Below are 15,813 nucleotides of genomic sequence, written 5' to 3'. Positions count from 1 at the left end.
GTCCTGCGTTCTCCCAGGGCACCCATTTCGAACAGGGGCTCTTCCTTAACCCAAGGACAGGCTGGCACCTCCCAAAATCATGAGAGGACCTTGGAGAACTTTAGGCTCTCAAACGGCAGCAGCACCTTATGTGATGGTAAAATCTGGTGCCCCTGCCTCTTGTGTCCAGGGCAGCTGTTTAACAGATCCATCTGGTACGCAGGATGAGACCCTCCCTGCCCGCGTACTGTTTGGCCAGAGTGGTGCATGCTCTGGTTATCTCTCGCTTGGACTACTGCCATGCGCTCTATGTGGGGCTACCTTTGAAGGTGACCTGGAAACTACAACTAATCCAGAAGGCGGCAGCCAGACTGGTGACTGGGAGCAGCCGCCAAGATCACATAACACTGGTCCTGAAAGACCTACATTGGCTCCCAGTATGTTTCCAGGCACAATTCAAAGTGTTGGTGCTGACCTTGAAAGCCCTAAACGGCCTTGGTCCAGTATATCTGAAGGAGCATCTCCACCCCCATTGTTCAGCCCAGACACGGAGGTCCAGCGCTGAGGGCCTTCTGGCGGTTCCTTCACTGTGAGAAGCCAAGTTACAGGGAACCAGGCAGAGGGCCTTCTCTGTAGTGGCACCCGCCCTGTGGAACGCCCTCCCACCAAATGTCAAAGAGAACAACAACTACCAGACCTTTAAAAGACATCTGAAGGTAGCCCTGTTTAGGGAAGCTTTTAATAATTGATGCATTACCGTATTTTAATATTTTGTTGGAAGCCGCCCAGAGTGGCTGGGGAACCCCAGCCAGATGGGCGGGGTATAAATAATAAATTATTATTATTATTATTATTATTATTATTATTATTATTATTATTATGCTCTGTTCTACAGCATTGTGGAGACCTCAGATAGCCAGAATGACTAGTAGTTTTTGAGAGAGCAATCTCCCCCCTTGGGAAAATGCAAGCCTTCAAAAGCAGTCCTAGTCTTCCACCTGCCTGGGCCAGGAGAAGTAAGAGCGCCTTGCTTGTATCCCCCTTAGACGGGAGGCCCCTGGACCCTCTTCCTGGCTCTCCTCACCCATTCCACCATGGGCTCATTCCTTGAATTCTAAGAAAGCGACTTCCCTGTGATTGATGGAGTGTGACTCTGAAGGAGGTGGGCGAGTGTCCTGTCGCATAAAGGGCTTGCGGTGAGATGCAAAAGGAGGAGGTAGAACCTTACTAGCATCCGAGCCCCAGTGACGTAATGTCTGGAGAGCAGGAAACTTCTCCTTAGGCTCCATGATGGAGTTTGGCGTCAGGTCCCTTGGAGATTGCATTTAGATGCTCTCTCTCTCTCTCTCTCTCTCTCTCTCTCTCTCCTTCCCCTCTCTCTTCCTGCCTCTCTCATTCTTCACTTACTCCTGCAATTAATCCAGAATTAGCAGCTAGACTGGTGACTGGGAGCGGCCACCAAGACCATATAACACCAGTCCTGAAAGATCTTCATTGGCTCCCAGTACGATTCCAAGCACAATTTAAAGTGTTGGTGCTGACCTTGAAAGCCCTAAAGGGTCTTGGCCCAGTAGACCTGAAGGAGCGTCTCCACCCCCATTGTTCTACCTGGACACTGAGGTCCAGCTCCAAGGGCCTTCTGGCAGTTTCCTCACTGTGAGATGTGAGGTTACAGGGAACCAGGCAGAGGGCCTTCTTGGTGGTGGTGCCCGCCCTGTGGAATGCCCTCCCACCAGATGTAAAGGAAATAAACAACTATCTGATTTTTAGAAGACATCTGAAAGCAGCCCTGTTTAGGGAAGTTTTTAATGTCTGACACTGTATTGTTTTTTAATATTTGGTTGGGAGCCGCCCAGAGTGGCTGGGGAAACCCAGACAGATGGGCGGGGTATAAATAAATTATTATTATTATTATTATTATTATTATTATTATTATTATTATTATTATTACTACTACTACTACTACTACTACTACTACTACTCATGGATCAAATATAAGCCTCTGCTGTGAGGATCGCTGTCCTGTGCCTTACTGTGCGATACTGTGGGCTTTTGCCTATTGGGATGTGGGAAGTTTCCTGCAGCAGCCAGGCGAGTAGGACTCCACATCCCAATAGGACTGTGAAGTTGGAAGGGACCCTGAGGGTCATCCAGACCAACCCTCTGCAATGCAGGAATCTCAACTAAGGCATCCATGAGATGTCCATCCAACCTCTGCTTAGAAACCTCCGACGAAGGAAAGTCCCCCAACTGCCAAGGGAGTCTGTTTCACTTTTAAACATTTCTGACCACCAGGAAGTTCTTCTCAGTGTTTAGTTGGAAGCTCAAGTCATGGGTTTAATGAGAACTGCAAGCCTACACTTGTGATTAATAATAATTTTTTCTCAGAAGCAAAACCCATTGAGTTCAATGAAACTTAGTCCCAGGTAAGTGTCCCTGGGAGTAAGTGAGACCAGGGTGGCTTACTTCTGAGTAGACATAGGTATGGGCTCGCACTATTAGGCTTGTCGCCCCCTGCAGGCTCCTAAATTGAGCACTGGCTCCAAGGTTGATTTTCCCCCTCCTTGTTTAGTTGTTGCTCAAGTTTTTTTTCTCTCTCTCCATGCTTAGCCATTCAGGAATTGTGATTTCAGAAGACGGATGATTCCCAGGGGACTGTTTCCAGGGCGATTATTTTAACCAGCACTTTTGTACAAGGAAATCAGCGAGTTTAACCTAACAAGCAACTAACATGCCAAGGGGACAAATAAATCTCGTTCCCACCTATTAATTTTACAGCCTACATAAAGCAGCACCGAAGTCAAAAGTATACGTGACCCCGAAAGACATTGCTCATTTTGACACATATATGACTTGCCCCTAACTTGAACCTTGGCCCTTCGCCTACAACCGGGAAGTTGACTCCCAAGTTGAAACAGATTGCTGGGTTGCGACCAAAGTAGGTTCTACCCAAAAAATTAAAATGTGCAAAACAGGCACACACGCAAAAGGAGAAAACAGAACTGTCAGTCGTGAAGGAATGGAGCTGAGTTCACCCTGAACTTTTAAGGGACAGTGTAATATTTACAATAGGATTTGTGACCTCACTCCCCCTTGCTGCATTTAAGACATTTGTATTTTAGGACTGTAGCCCATTAGCAGATTCCTCTTTTTTTAAAAAAACCAAAACACCCTGCCTTATGCACAGAGATGAAGCAGAATGACCATTACAACTGCCTTCCCCAAGTTGGTGCCCTCCAGGAGAGGCAACGTGATAAAATTATGCATGAGATGCTTTAGCTGAGACTCCTGCATTGTAGGGAGTTGGTCTAGATGGCCCTTGGGGTCCCCTCTATGATTCTACGAAAGTGGAGAGTGAAACCTTTTCTTCCTCTCTCATGGACACTCAGTGAAGCTGAATGTTGGAGGAATCAGGAAAAATCAAAGAAAGGATTTATTCACATAAACGTAAAGGTAAAGGGTCCCCTGACCATTAGGTCCAGTCTTGGACAACTCTGGGGTTGTGCGCTCATCTCGCTCTATGGGCTGAGGGAGCTGGCGTTTGTCCGCAGACAGCTTCTGGGTCATGTGGCCAGAATGACTAAGCTGCTTCTGGTGAACCAGAGCAGCGCATGGAAATGCCATTTACCTTCCTGCCACAGTGGTACCTATTTATCTACGTGCACTGGCGTGCTTTCGAACGGGAGAAAGGTTGTTTTCTGCTGCTCCAGAGAAGCGGACACGGAGCAATGGATCCAAACTACAAGAAAGAAGATTCCACCTAAACATTAGGAAGAGCTTCCTGACAGTAAGAGCTGTTTGACAGTGGAATTTGCTGCCCAGGAGTGTGGTGGAGTCTCCTTCTTTGGAGGTCTTTAAGCAGAGGCTTGACAACCATATGGCAGGAGTGCTCTGATGGTGTTTCCTGCTTGGCAGGGGGTTGGACTCGATGGCCCTTGTGGTCTCTTCCAACTCTATGATTCTATTCTATTCTATGATTCTATGCTAGGCTGGCAGGAGCTGGGACAGAGCAACGGGAGCTCACCCCGTCATGGGGATTCAAACCGCCGACCTTCTGATTGGCAAGCCTTAGGCTTGAGTTAAACTGGAACTCCCTGCCACAGGAGGCAGTGATGGCCACCAACCTGGATGGCTTTAAAGAGGATTAGACAAAGTCATGGAGGAGTAGAGGGCTGTGGATGGCTACTAAGAGCAGGATGCCAGACTAGGTGGGCCATTGGGCCATCCAGCAGGCTCGTCTGATGTCATGCATCTGGGGCACTGGTGAAAACGCTTGCCCCCAAGGGTACCTAGAACAGGATACAGGGAATCCACCTATTCAGACAATCTCCCCAGTAATCCCATTCAAGAATAAGTAAGGCTTGTTTGGTTAGTAAACCAAGCAAGCAAACCTGAATTCATCTACTTTGGGGGAAAGCTCCGGGCCCCATCATTTAGAGGAGGTCCAACTTGCCCTCAACACACAGGCTCCCAATGCCCTTGGTGCCATTTGGGGGGGGGGCTTTTCCCTGCCTCCTCCCTCCTCCTCCTCCTCCTCCTCCGCTTTCTCCTTTAGCATGCAGAATCACACCCCTCCTTGGCCAAGATGAGCAGGAGCAGGAGCCATCTTTGAAATGGAGAAAGCAAACTAGCAATTCTTGGAGTCGGACGCAGCTCCTGGGAATTCCCAGCCTGCCATTATTATGGTTATTTGACACAACTTGCTCTGCGCTATCTGCTTTATTTCTCCTCCTAATTCTATTTGATTTCCTGAAGGATCAGGAAGGGGGCCAAGATCTCTGGAGGAAGGCGGGGCGCCTCTCTCGCTCAGATGCCGGGACGCCCTCCACTGCCTCTCCTCCAGAATGCGGCTGTCACTCCAAGAAGCCCCTCCTCCCAACATGCCAGGAGGACAGGGGGGAGGCGTGCAGGAGAGACCCTTCTCCCAGCCCCGGACAGATCTGCATGGAGGCAAATGGCATGGTGCAAGTTATACATATATATATGGAATTTCAACACAAGATTTTATCAAAAAACATATCATCCTTAATCCCCTCCAATTTCCCCCCTCCCCAAAACATAACCCAACCTTCCCTCCACCCCCCAGACTTCCCTCAGCTCCTTTCTCTGGTTTATCAACCTATGTTATTCTATGCATGTTACAAAATTGTATAGAACCATTAATTTATCTATCTAGATGTTATCAATAAAAAGTTTGTGAATGTTTAGTCAAAACCTGCCAAGGAGTCCAGTTCATTTTGTTGTTTCTTTAAATTGTAAAAAGTTCCCATTCATCTTTAAAGTCACAGTTATCCTTGTCACATAGTTTATGTGTCAGTTTTGCCAATTCTGCATAAACAATTAGTTTCCCTTGCCACAGCTCTTTAGTCGGGGTTTCTTCATTCTTCCATCCTTGTGCTATTAAGACTCCTGCCGCCGTTGTCGCATACATAAAGATGTTTTTCAATTTCCTTGGCAGGTCTTTCCCTACAATCCCTAACAAAAAAAGCTTCAGGTTTTTTTGACAAATGTTAATTGGAACATTTTCTTCAACTCATTATATATCATTTCCCAAAAGTTTTTAATTTTACTACAATCCCACCACATATGATAAAAGGTCCCTTCTTTTGACCAGAGAGCTGGGCCATCTTCATGTACCTGTTTGTGGAAATGATAGCTGTTGTTGAGACATCTTCAGCCAGAGATGTTGCCTTTCTGGTAGTGGATAAGTCCACTGTGTTCATGAGAAGGAGCCACATCTGCCTCCATCAAATCCAATTCTTTTGTTCAGCCACATGGAGATAATAGCCAGAAAACCCCCAAATGAACAAACATATTTTAGCAAGCAAGCAAAGATCATGGTATCATAGACCTGTAGAGTTGGAAGGGACCCTGAGGAACCTCTTGACCAATGCCCAGCAAAGCAGGAATCTCAACTAAAGCATCCCTGACAGATGGCCATCCAACCTCTGCTTCAAAACCTCCAAGGAAGGAGAGGCCACCACCTCCCAAGGGAGTCCATTCAACTGTTGACTTACGTCAGAAAGTTCTTCCTGAAGTTTAGTCGGAATCTCCTTTTGGGGAACTTGAATCCAATGGTTCACCTCCTACCCTCCAGAGCAGGAGAAAACAAGCCACTTGGACAATGGCTATTAGATGAGCTTTCATTCTGATTTGTTTGGGGGAGGTTAGATGACGTTGCATCAAAGCAAGAGTTATATCCTGTCCTTCCCAGTGCATTTGCCCATCTGTCTTGCCGCAAAACTTTGAATTTTTGGGAAAGCTGGTTTCTTGCACAAGGACTCCCAATCAACTATAAATGCGCAACTTGAATTTGCTGGTGCTTGAATCTTTCGGTGAAAATGGTGACAGTCTAACCCCTCTGAAAATCTGAGAATTGCCCCCACGACACCACCTCTAACTTCTGATACTCCAGGAGTGCTAGGTGCTTTCTCCAAAGTTCAGTTTCTTTGGAATGAAGGTCAGCAGAGACTGTGATGTCTTTAGGATATATGGTTTTATTTATACATATATGCAACCTGAGCATAAGATCGAGGGGCTCTTAGTGTTAGCATCCCAGCAGACCTTGTCACAAGTTTGGGTCCAGCACAGAGCAAGCAGGTCTCTGTGTCTCCAACCTCCAGCTTGCTTTCAGCTTCCTCACACATTACTCTGGCTATTGTGCCTAGCACCTTGTTGGTGGGCTGGCAGAGGCCCCCCCACTATTTGTTCTATGGCATAGAGTGACTTCTTTGGTTATGCCCATCGCGGTGCTTAACTAGTCAGCACCAACCATCACCTAGACAAAGGGACAGGTTTGGCAAGCTTGCTCTTGTACCTTTCACCCGCAGAGATACAGGAAATCCTGAGAATCGGAAGGGGCTCAGAGCATCACCCAGACTGAGCCCCACAACCGGCAATGTCATTTGCAGTGTGTTGCAGATCCTGTGCTTGTTGTGTGAGGCCAGACCTTTTGTGCAATGCAAAAACGGGAAGGTGAGGAGGGAAAAGAAGAGAATAAGTGCTGGAGCCAAATGGCAGGTTGGGAATTTCAGCTCTCCTTTGCCTCCTTTACTCTTGAGGAAATAAGGACATAAGGAGAACAATGCTGGATCAGACCAATGACCCATCTTGTCCAGCATCCTGTTCCCACAGTGGTCGACCAGAATGAAAAGCCTGCAAGCAGGATTCAAACACAAGAGCAACTCTCCCCGCCTGTGGCTTCCAGCAACTGGGAGTCAGAAGTGTTTGCCTCCAACTGTGGACGCAGAGAAGAACCATCCTGGCTTGGAGCCATCGAGAGCCCTCTCCTCCTCCAGGAATTTGTCTAATCCTTTTAAAAAGCCCTCCAAATTATTGGCCCTAGCTGTCTCCTGTGGGAGAGAGTTCCACAGCTCAATTCTATGTCCTGTGTTTTCCTTTAACCACCCTAAATCTCCCAACACTCAGCTGCATTAGATGTTCATGAGCTCTAGTGTCCAAATATGGCTCTCAAATGGTGCATCGTTGAGCTCAGCTTTGGGGCTGAGCCACCATCATGAAAATCTTTGGAGGAGTCACCTTGGACCGCAACCCGTCGGCAGGCCGGCTCCAGTCCTTTTCCCACATGCCTGGGATAGTTTACGGGTGGCCTTTGGCTGTGCCCGATGTTCGCGGGAGCAAAGGGTCCCCAGGAGGCCTACCCAGCCGCCTCCATCTCCCATGACGCCCTCTGGAGTTCTGCTGGCGGTTCTCAAAGGCCAACGAGAAAACAGCTTCTCCTGCCAGACCGCCAGCGGTTGCAGCCAGCTGAAGGTCTCCAGGAGAAGCCAGCCGACTGCAGAAATGGCTCACGCTGCAGAGCTCTGCTTTTTGTCAACAGTGAACACCCACTGGTGCTGAAAGAGGGTGCAAGCTTCTGAGTGAGAGACAAACGTCTCTCTTGCCATGGGGGGGGGGCAGAGGGGAAATGCACCCACCCCAGTGACCAAAGATACCATTTTTATGGTCTGGGCATAACAACACCTTGGCGAATTTAGGGGTGTATGCAAAATAGAGAGCATTTATGAAACCATGAATGGTGTGGACAGCAAATCTGCACCGAATGTTCCCTCATTTCAGGGTCAAATTGAGGTTGCTGTTTCCAGGCTCATTCGCACTTTCGCTCGCCCCGTATTTTGGTAGTAGTATTGTGCACCGATTAATCCCCCCTGGATCCCAGAGTTTTTCTTGCCATTCTGCAGCTGCACTTGGCGAAAATACGATCTTACCCGCTGAACTGGAGCTTGGATAAGCAAAATCTCTCTGGGTTTTCCAGGCATCTGATAAGATCTGACAATACCAAAGCGTTGACCTGAACTGTAAGGAGAAAAAAGAAATGTTGATCCATGAGTTACTTGTACTGTGATACCTCGGGTTACATATGCTTCAGGTTACATACGCTTCAGGTTACAGACTCTGCTAACCCAGAAATAGTATCTCAGGTTAAGAACTTTGCTTCAGGATGAGAACAGAAATCGCACAGCAGCAGCAGGAGGCCCTATTAGCTAAAGTGGTGCTTCAGGTTAAGAACAGTTTAAGTTTCTGGAGGTTAAGAACGGACCTCCAGAACGAATTAAGTTCTTAACCCGAGGTACCACTGTACAGGCATCCATTTTCACTTATTGCAATGTCCTCCCTAGCCACTTATTGCAATGTCTGAATCGTCCTCCCTAGCCAAAACTCACTGGGCAGCCAGGCTAGAGGACTATGTTGTTCATACAAGGCGTCTTATCAGATATGCAGCAGTTGCAGAGTTCACCTTTGATGAGTCAAACTTCATAGGGCAAAGAAGACCCATTTCTCTGAATCTACCCACTGCAGTGTCCAATTACATTCTACTTTGAGCAGATCCACTGAAATTCATAGACCTAAGTTATTTATTTAGTTCTATATTACATGTATACCTACCATTTCTTTCTTCACTGAGTCTAGAGGCAAAAGTGGTGTGTGTTTGTGATCCTTCCTTTTTTTGCAAGAGATCACACCCAAATCTGGGTGCTGCACCACACATTCAAAGAACGTTGTTCCCAAAAGGAAAACTGGAAGCCGTAGTTTACCCACCACAGAGGTGCGATTCCCTGCACTCTGACCAAACTACAATTCCCATGTGTGTGGAGTTTTTTTGGGGGGGTGTCTATGATTCTAGGATTCTATGACTGGCCCAAGTCATCCAGCGAGCTTCATGGCTGAGTGGGAGGATCTGAACCCTGGTCTCCCAGGTCCTAATCTGACACTCTAACCACTATGAAACACTGCCTATCAGTCACGTTTGTTAATTTCAGTGGGTCTGTTCCGGCTAATGTTGGATATAACCCATTTTTGTTGGGACTTTGCATGCTGGGGAGGGAACCGAGCAATATCCCCTAGCGCAGATCGCCTAAAGGCCAGCTGGCATTCCATATCTCACGATCTACATTGTCCCCTCTTGCATTCAACAAGAGCTACACCCAAGCACCCAAATACATTTCTGGGGGAACATGGCAGTAACAGAGCCTTGGGGTCCCATTCAGAACTGCTGCTCTTGCATGTAGGACCACAGCCTTGTGCCCCGCCCTCTCCTAATGCAGAGGAATGGGCACAACTCATGCAATTGGGGTGAATTTCGGGGTGTCGCGAAAGTGCAGGCTCCTGGACCGCTGCGAAATTCCCGGCATTTTTTTCCTGGGGGCTCTGTGCCGTTCCAGCGATCTGCCCTTGCAACCCGCAGCTTTAGTCCCTAGCGGAGTCCATGTGTTCTCCTGGCTGGAGATTATTTGGAAAAGGCTCTTGCCAGACAATTCCAAGCCCTCCAGAACTTCTCTCGGCTGCCAAGGCCGCGAACTCTGTTGCATCGCTGGTTCCTGGCCTGCATTGAGTAAGCAATGGAGACCTGCGTGTCGTTTTTATTTTGGTTACTGGGACCTCAGTGTCTCCCTGCTTATAAACTCTATTTTTAAAACAGCGCTGAGGAATAAATGAGATCCCGGCATGCCAGAATTCCACTCCCATGTGTCTTGAATTCTTCAGTTTGCTGAGAGGCGCCCTGAGTGGAGATGCCCGAGGTGTTTGGCGGTGGGGATGCTGGGCCTTTCCTGCAAGGGCGCTGAGCGTAAAGATAAGGAGAGAGGATTGTGCCTTGAGAAGACAGAAGAACAGCCGGCTGCTGGGTCAGGCCAATGACCCATCTTGTCCAGCATCCTGTTCTCACAGTGGCCAATCAGGTGGAGAACTCATGAGCAGGATTCGAACACAAGAACAACTTTTCCTTCCTGGGGTTTTCAGCAGCTGGGATTCAGAAGCATTGCTGCAGAGCCATCCTGGCTAGTAGTCATGGGTAGCCCCCTTCTCCTCCATGAAATATTCCAACCCTCTTTGAAAGCCATTCAGGTTGGTGGCCATCACAGCCCAATGTGGCAAGGAGTTCCGCAGTTTAACTCTGCACGAAGGACTTTCTTTCTTTTTAAATTTTTTTATTAAGAATTTCAACACAACAATTTATCAAACACATATCATCCTCATCCTCCCTATTTTTCCCTCCCCCTCCCCAAACCAGAAACCCCCCCACCCCCACCCCCAGACTTCCCTCAGCTTCTTTCTCTGATTTTTCAGCACGTGTTAATCTCTGCATATTATAAAATGGTAAAGATCCTTAATTTATCTATCTCTATGTTACCAATGATAAATTTGTGAATGTTTATTCAAAACCTGCCAAGGAGTCCAGTTCATTCTGTTGTTTCTTTAAGTACTTTGTAAAAGGTTCCCATTCTTCTTTAAAGTCACAGTTGTCCTCATCACGTAGTTTGTGTGTCAAATTCGCCAGTTCCGCATAGTCCATCAGTTTCTCTAGCCACAGTTCTTTGGTTGGGATTTCTTCGTTCTTCCATCCTTGTGCTATTAAGACTCTTGCCGCTGTTGTCGTGTACATTAAAATGTTTTTCAATTTCCTTGGCAGATCTTTCCCTACAATCCTTAACAAGAATGCTTCAGGCTTTTTAACAAATGTTAACTGGAACATTTTCTTCAACTCATTGTACATCATTTCCCAATTTTTTAAAATTTTTACTACAATCCCACCACATATGGTAAAAAGTCCCTTCTTTTTCTTTACAATATATATTTGAGCCGGTTTTATACATTCGAAGAAGGACTTTCAATATTCTTTCAGCATTCGGCTTCACTGGATGTCCACGAGATTTGGTGTTATGAGAGGGGGATAAAAGCTTTTCTCTAGCCACTTTCTTCACGGCCTGCCGGATTTCATAAACTTCTCTCACTCTACCTCTTGCACACCTAGCGGAGCCTGTCCATCTCCCTTGACCTTCACCCTTTCTGAACTTTTCCCCAGCTTTTCCTTAAGTATATCAAATGCTTGGAGTGGGTAGAGGTGAGAAGCTCCTCCTCCTATCCATAGAGCTGTAGAGTTGGAAGGCACCCTCAAAGGACATCTATTCTAACCCCCCTGAAGTGCAGGAATCACAATTAAACTATCAGTGACAGATCTCTGCTTTAAACCTCCAGCCCATCATCTCCCCAGGTTGTCTGTTCCACGGCTGCACAGTTCTGGCTGTCAGAAAGTCCTTCATAAAGAATATGTCAGAGTTTATTTAGCTGCGGCTCCTGAATTGCAGGGGATGGACTAGATGACCGCTGGGGTTCCCTCCCAACTCTACAGTTCTGCGATTCTATGATAGGTGAGCAGAGAGAATGGCTGCCAGGAGACACCGCAAGGGAAGCCTCCCATTTATCTCAAGCATGCACCTAAATGTTTGCTAAAAGCAAAAGCGGGTGATTTATAATGCCTTGTTTTCAGCACTGATGAAGATTGGTGTCCATTTCTCCCCTGCACTTGTAAAGTGTTCCGGCTCGGCAGCGTTCTTCTGCAAGGTCTACTTGGGGATATGCCAACTGAGAGATCAGAGCAGCCCGAAACAAAAACGTGTGGATGTAGAACTCATTCCTTTGCAACATTATCGATTCCCCGTCATCTGCAAAGTAGGGAGAAAAATGTCTCCTTAGCTCCTCGATCCATCGTTCTGTTTTAAAGGGGCCTATGGAGGCTTTCGACTCAGAGTTACTAAGGAAACCTAGTTGCTGCCGTTTCTCCAGTTGCTCACCTCTGAGCCCCTCCAGATAGATCAAAAATCTCCCCCCCCCGTTTCTTCTTTCACAAAAAAGCAGCTATTCTCCCCGTTTCCCCCTCCAAATTTGATTGCTTCCTTTCCACATTCATTTCACGACGGGTCTGTTTGCTGCTTTTGGCTGCTGGGCTCATATGGACACAGGGAGAGACTACAATGAGGCCTCTATTCCCCGCTTCCCTCGCGATGTACAAATTGCCTTCAAAGTGTGCCAGTTACAAGCCTAATCTTTGCATCTCGCTTGTCTCGGTATATATTAAGAAGCCATTGACCTGACAATTAAAAGCTCATGCAATTCTAGGCGGCATCAACAGAAGTTTAGCATCCAGATTGAGGGAAATGCTCTGTTCTGGAGTTCACTTCTGGGCACCTCGGTTTAAGAAGGATCTTGACAAGCTGGAAGGTATGCAGAGGAGGGTGACCAACCATAGAATCATAGAATTGCAGAGTTGGAAGTGATAAGGGAAAATCCTGGGGTGTGGATTTACTCCACTGCCCAGCTCGTTGGGGTGCCACTCCCGGCGGATCTTTCCGGTCAGAAAAAGAAGAAGTCTCCAGCCAAGTTAAAGATGCAAACAGCGGTCAGTAGACCTGATCTTTATTTGTTGCAAGAAGGTACAAACACACAAGGAGTAGGAACCCCGAGTGTAGGGTTGTGTGAACTTTTAAGACCTCTCCCCATTTCCCATAATACACTTCCAACAGCTTAACCTCCCCAGGCTTCAGACAGGGCCACGCCCCCCAGAATCCTTTATTGGACTACCCTTCAATATGCGGGGCAGGGGATGGCGCTTCCTCCCCTCTTCCATCTACAGAACAATACAAATGCCTAACCGCCAATACCCAGAAAGTTGTGGCGATTACTACGAGGTAGGTGAAAACCAAGGGGCTGGTGCCAATTTGCCAAGTGGAAAAATTCCTACCAGACCCCTCAATGGCAACCAACTGAGGTCCATAGCAAGGTCAAGGAACGAAAACCTTATAGGGCGGGAGGGTGGGAAAAGCAGGAACAGCTGGCAGGCGGCAAAGAGGGAGATCCTGACTGCGCCCCACCTTTATAAGGCAAGCCACAACCCCAGACAGACCTGATTGGTCGGTCAGGGGGTGACGCAGTCAGGAATCCCCCAATCGCACGGGGCTGGCCTCCCACCCCCTGCACATGTGGAGGGGCCGTGAAGCCCGCAACCCCACCTCCTCCGTAAGGCGGAAGGGGCTTTCCCACAAGGCAGGTCCTTGCCATCAAAGCGCATCTCAGCAGGCAATTTCATTTACAAGGAAGGAGATTCTGACTAAACATCAAGAAGAGCTTTCTAGGAGTAAGAGTAAGAGCTGTTGGACAGTGGAACAGACTCCCTCGAAAGGTGGTGGACTCCTTCCTTGAAGGTTTTTAAAACAGAGGTTCAATAGTCATCTGCCAGGGATTCTTTAGTTGTGACTTTTGTGGGAATGTTCAGGGAGGCAGGAGAGGATATATTGTTTATTAATATCCTTCCTAACTTGCGTTAGCAAGTTCCTTTACTTGGTGGAGTTTGCATTCCCCTTTTACCAGGACAGCAGATAGCTGGTTGCAGGCTCGTGTGAGCCTCTCACTATTATGCAATTCAACCTGTTTAAGATTGAATTGTACGGCTCTGGTAAGTTCCCTTAAATCCCTCTTAAAAGAATAAACACACCACAATCTTATTCATAAGTCAATAAAATAAGTTTACTGACATCAGGCAGAGCACAGTGTGATCTCTGAAGGCAGACTTAGTTACAAATATGTACATGTGGGTCCATCTCACAGGGAGGAATGATCCCAGTGCCTCTGCTAGCTGAAAAGCTAGCAGGGCAGTCCTAGCTAAGAAACTGGCCCAATGTAGAAGGAAGTGAAAAAGAGAGAGAGAGTGGTGCGTGACTTGTCATTTTGTTACCTGGACTGGTAAGGTCACACTCTTAGTCACATACAACAGGAAGGATGCTCCAGCCCAGGAGGAAACAGGAAGTTTCGACTGGTTGGAGCAAACATCCTCTTGCATGTCCACTCTAGCATTACAAGGAATGTTGTACTTGACTGCTCCCAGAGGATTACATCCCACAACTCTTGCATTGCAGGGAGTTACAAGACCCTCGGGGACACTTCCAACTCTGCAATTCTATTATTCTATTATCTGGTTTTCCCAGTAGTGATGTATGGAAGTGAGAGCTGGACCATAAAGAAGGCTGATCGCCGAAGAATGGATGCTTTTGAATTCTGGTGCTGGAGGAGACTCTTGAGAGTCCCATGGACTGCAAGAAGATCAAACCAATCCATTCTGAAGGAAATCAGCCCTGAGTGCTAACTGGAAGGACAGATCCTGAAGCTGAGGCTCCAATACTTTGGCCACCTCAGGAGAAGAGAAGACTCCCTGGAAAAGACCCTGATGTTGGGAAAGATGGAGGGCACAAGGAGAAGGGGACGACAGAGGATGATATGGTGGGACAGTGTTCTCGAAGCTACCAGCATGAGTTTGACCAAACTGTGGGAGGCAGTGGAAGACAGGAGTGCCTGGCGTGCTCTGGTCCAGGGGGTCACGAAGAGGCGGACAAGACTAAACGATTAAACAACAAATGATCGGCTGGATCTACTTCCTGGGAGCTTCGCCAGCCTTTTGCACACTTTGGGGGCCAACTCTTCTCCCCCCTCCCTCCCCGTAAAGAGATTTAGCACCGCGAAGAGCCACCCCACCCTTTGCCACCCCCCAGATCGTAAAACCTGGCTCAAGGCAGCTCAGCTCAGCGCAACACCTGCTCTTTCTTAAGCAGCCGTTGGCTGTGAATCTCCGTTAAAATACAGCAGGTAACGGAGATCAATAGTTTACGCTCTCCAGCCCGTCCCATATATCTCCTGAGCTGCTTCCATGCTGCAGGGCAGATTTATGCAGCTGGCGGGTGAGAGGGGGCCTTGAGAGAGAGGCATTATTTACACGGCTACTGAGTCATCGAGAGAAACCGCGTATTACAAGCGAGGTGGCTTTGGGAAGTGTCAGCAGGGAGACTAATTGCTATTAACACAGGGCCCCATCACTCAAACGGAAGTTATCTCTCCCAGGGGCTCTTGCGCACAGCCAGGCAGAGAGCATTGAAAAATATGGCTGGGGAATCCCATCCGTCATGTGCCAAGCCGTAAAACAATCCTGCCAGCTAGAGGGGCCTGGAGATCCTGTCACTACAGTAGCCGCTGACTTTCCCATTTTCCTGAATTTTCTTGTTGTTCTTCGCTCTAATGAGCAGGGCTTTAAGGTTCCCAGTAGAACGACAAGAAGGAGGCCAAGTTTGGGAGGAGTGCCAGGACTGGCAAACTTTCAAAACTTTAGCAATAAGGCAGGAGCCCAAAGGTGGGTGTTCTGGGTCAGGGGAACCAGGAGAGGTCTGGTGGTCTAGAGACAAACACCGTTGATAAGGCGCACATTCCTGCATTGCAGAGGGGTTAGACTAGATGAGCCTTGAGGGTCCCTTCCAGGTCAACAGTTCTGTGATTCTATGATTCTATGAGCAGCCGAGGGCTCATCCACACTTCATTTGCCCTGTGCTTTCTAGGTTTAAAATAAAACTAGATTTATTTTAAATTAAATGCAGAAGGAATAATAGAATCACAAAACTGTCGAGTTGGAAGAGACCTCAAGAGTCATGTAGCACGAAGCCACTTCTGCCCTTCGGAGGAGGTGGAGTTGCGGGCTTCACAGCCCCACCATGCATG

The 15,813-nt window shown here is 47.7% G+C and overlaps 1 long non-coding RNA gene across 1 annotated transcript in view; it reads right to left on the bottom strand.

Annotated features, from left to right (window-relative positions):
- The window catches only part of LOC310853041, a 115,713-nt gene that overhangs the window by 54,534 nt on the left and 45,366 nt on the right, over positions 1-15,813 (bottom strand). The window contains exon 2 of the long non-coding RNA XR_014568518.1: positions 14,462-14,478. This is a non-coding gene — a long non-coding RNA (uncharacterized lncRNA). The remainder of the gene's footprint in view (positions 1-14,461; positions 14,479-15,813) is intronic.

The sequence above is a fragment of the Podarcis gaigeae genome, assembly GCF_964106915.1.
Source record: "Podarcis gaigeae genome assembly, chromosome: 9".
NCBI lineage: Eukaryota > Metazoa > Chordata > Lepidosauria > Squamata > Lacertidae > Podarcis > Podarcis gaigeae.
This window is presented reverse-complemented; position numbering and strand designations above follow the sequence as displayed.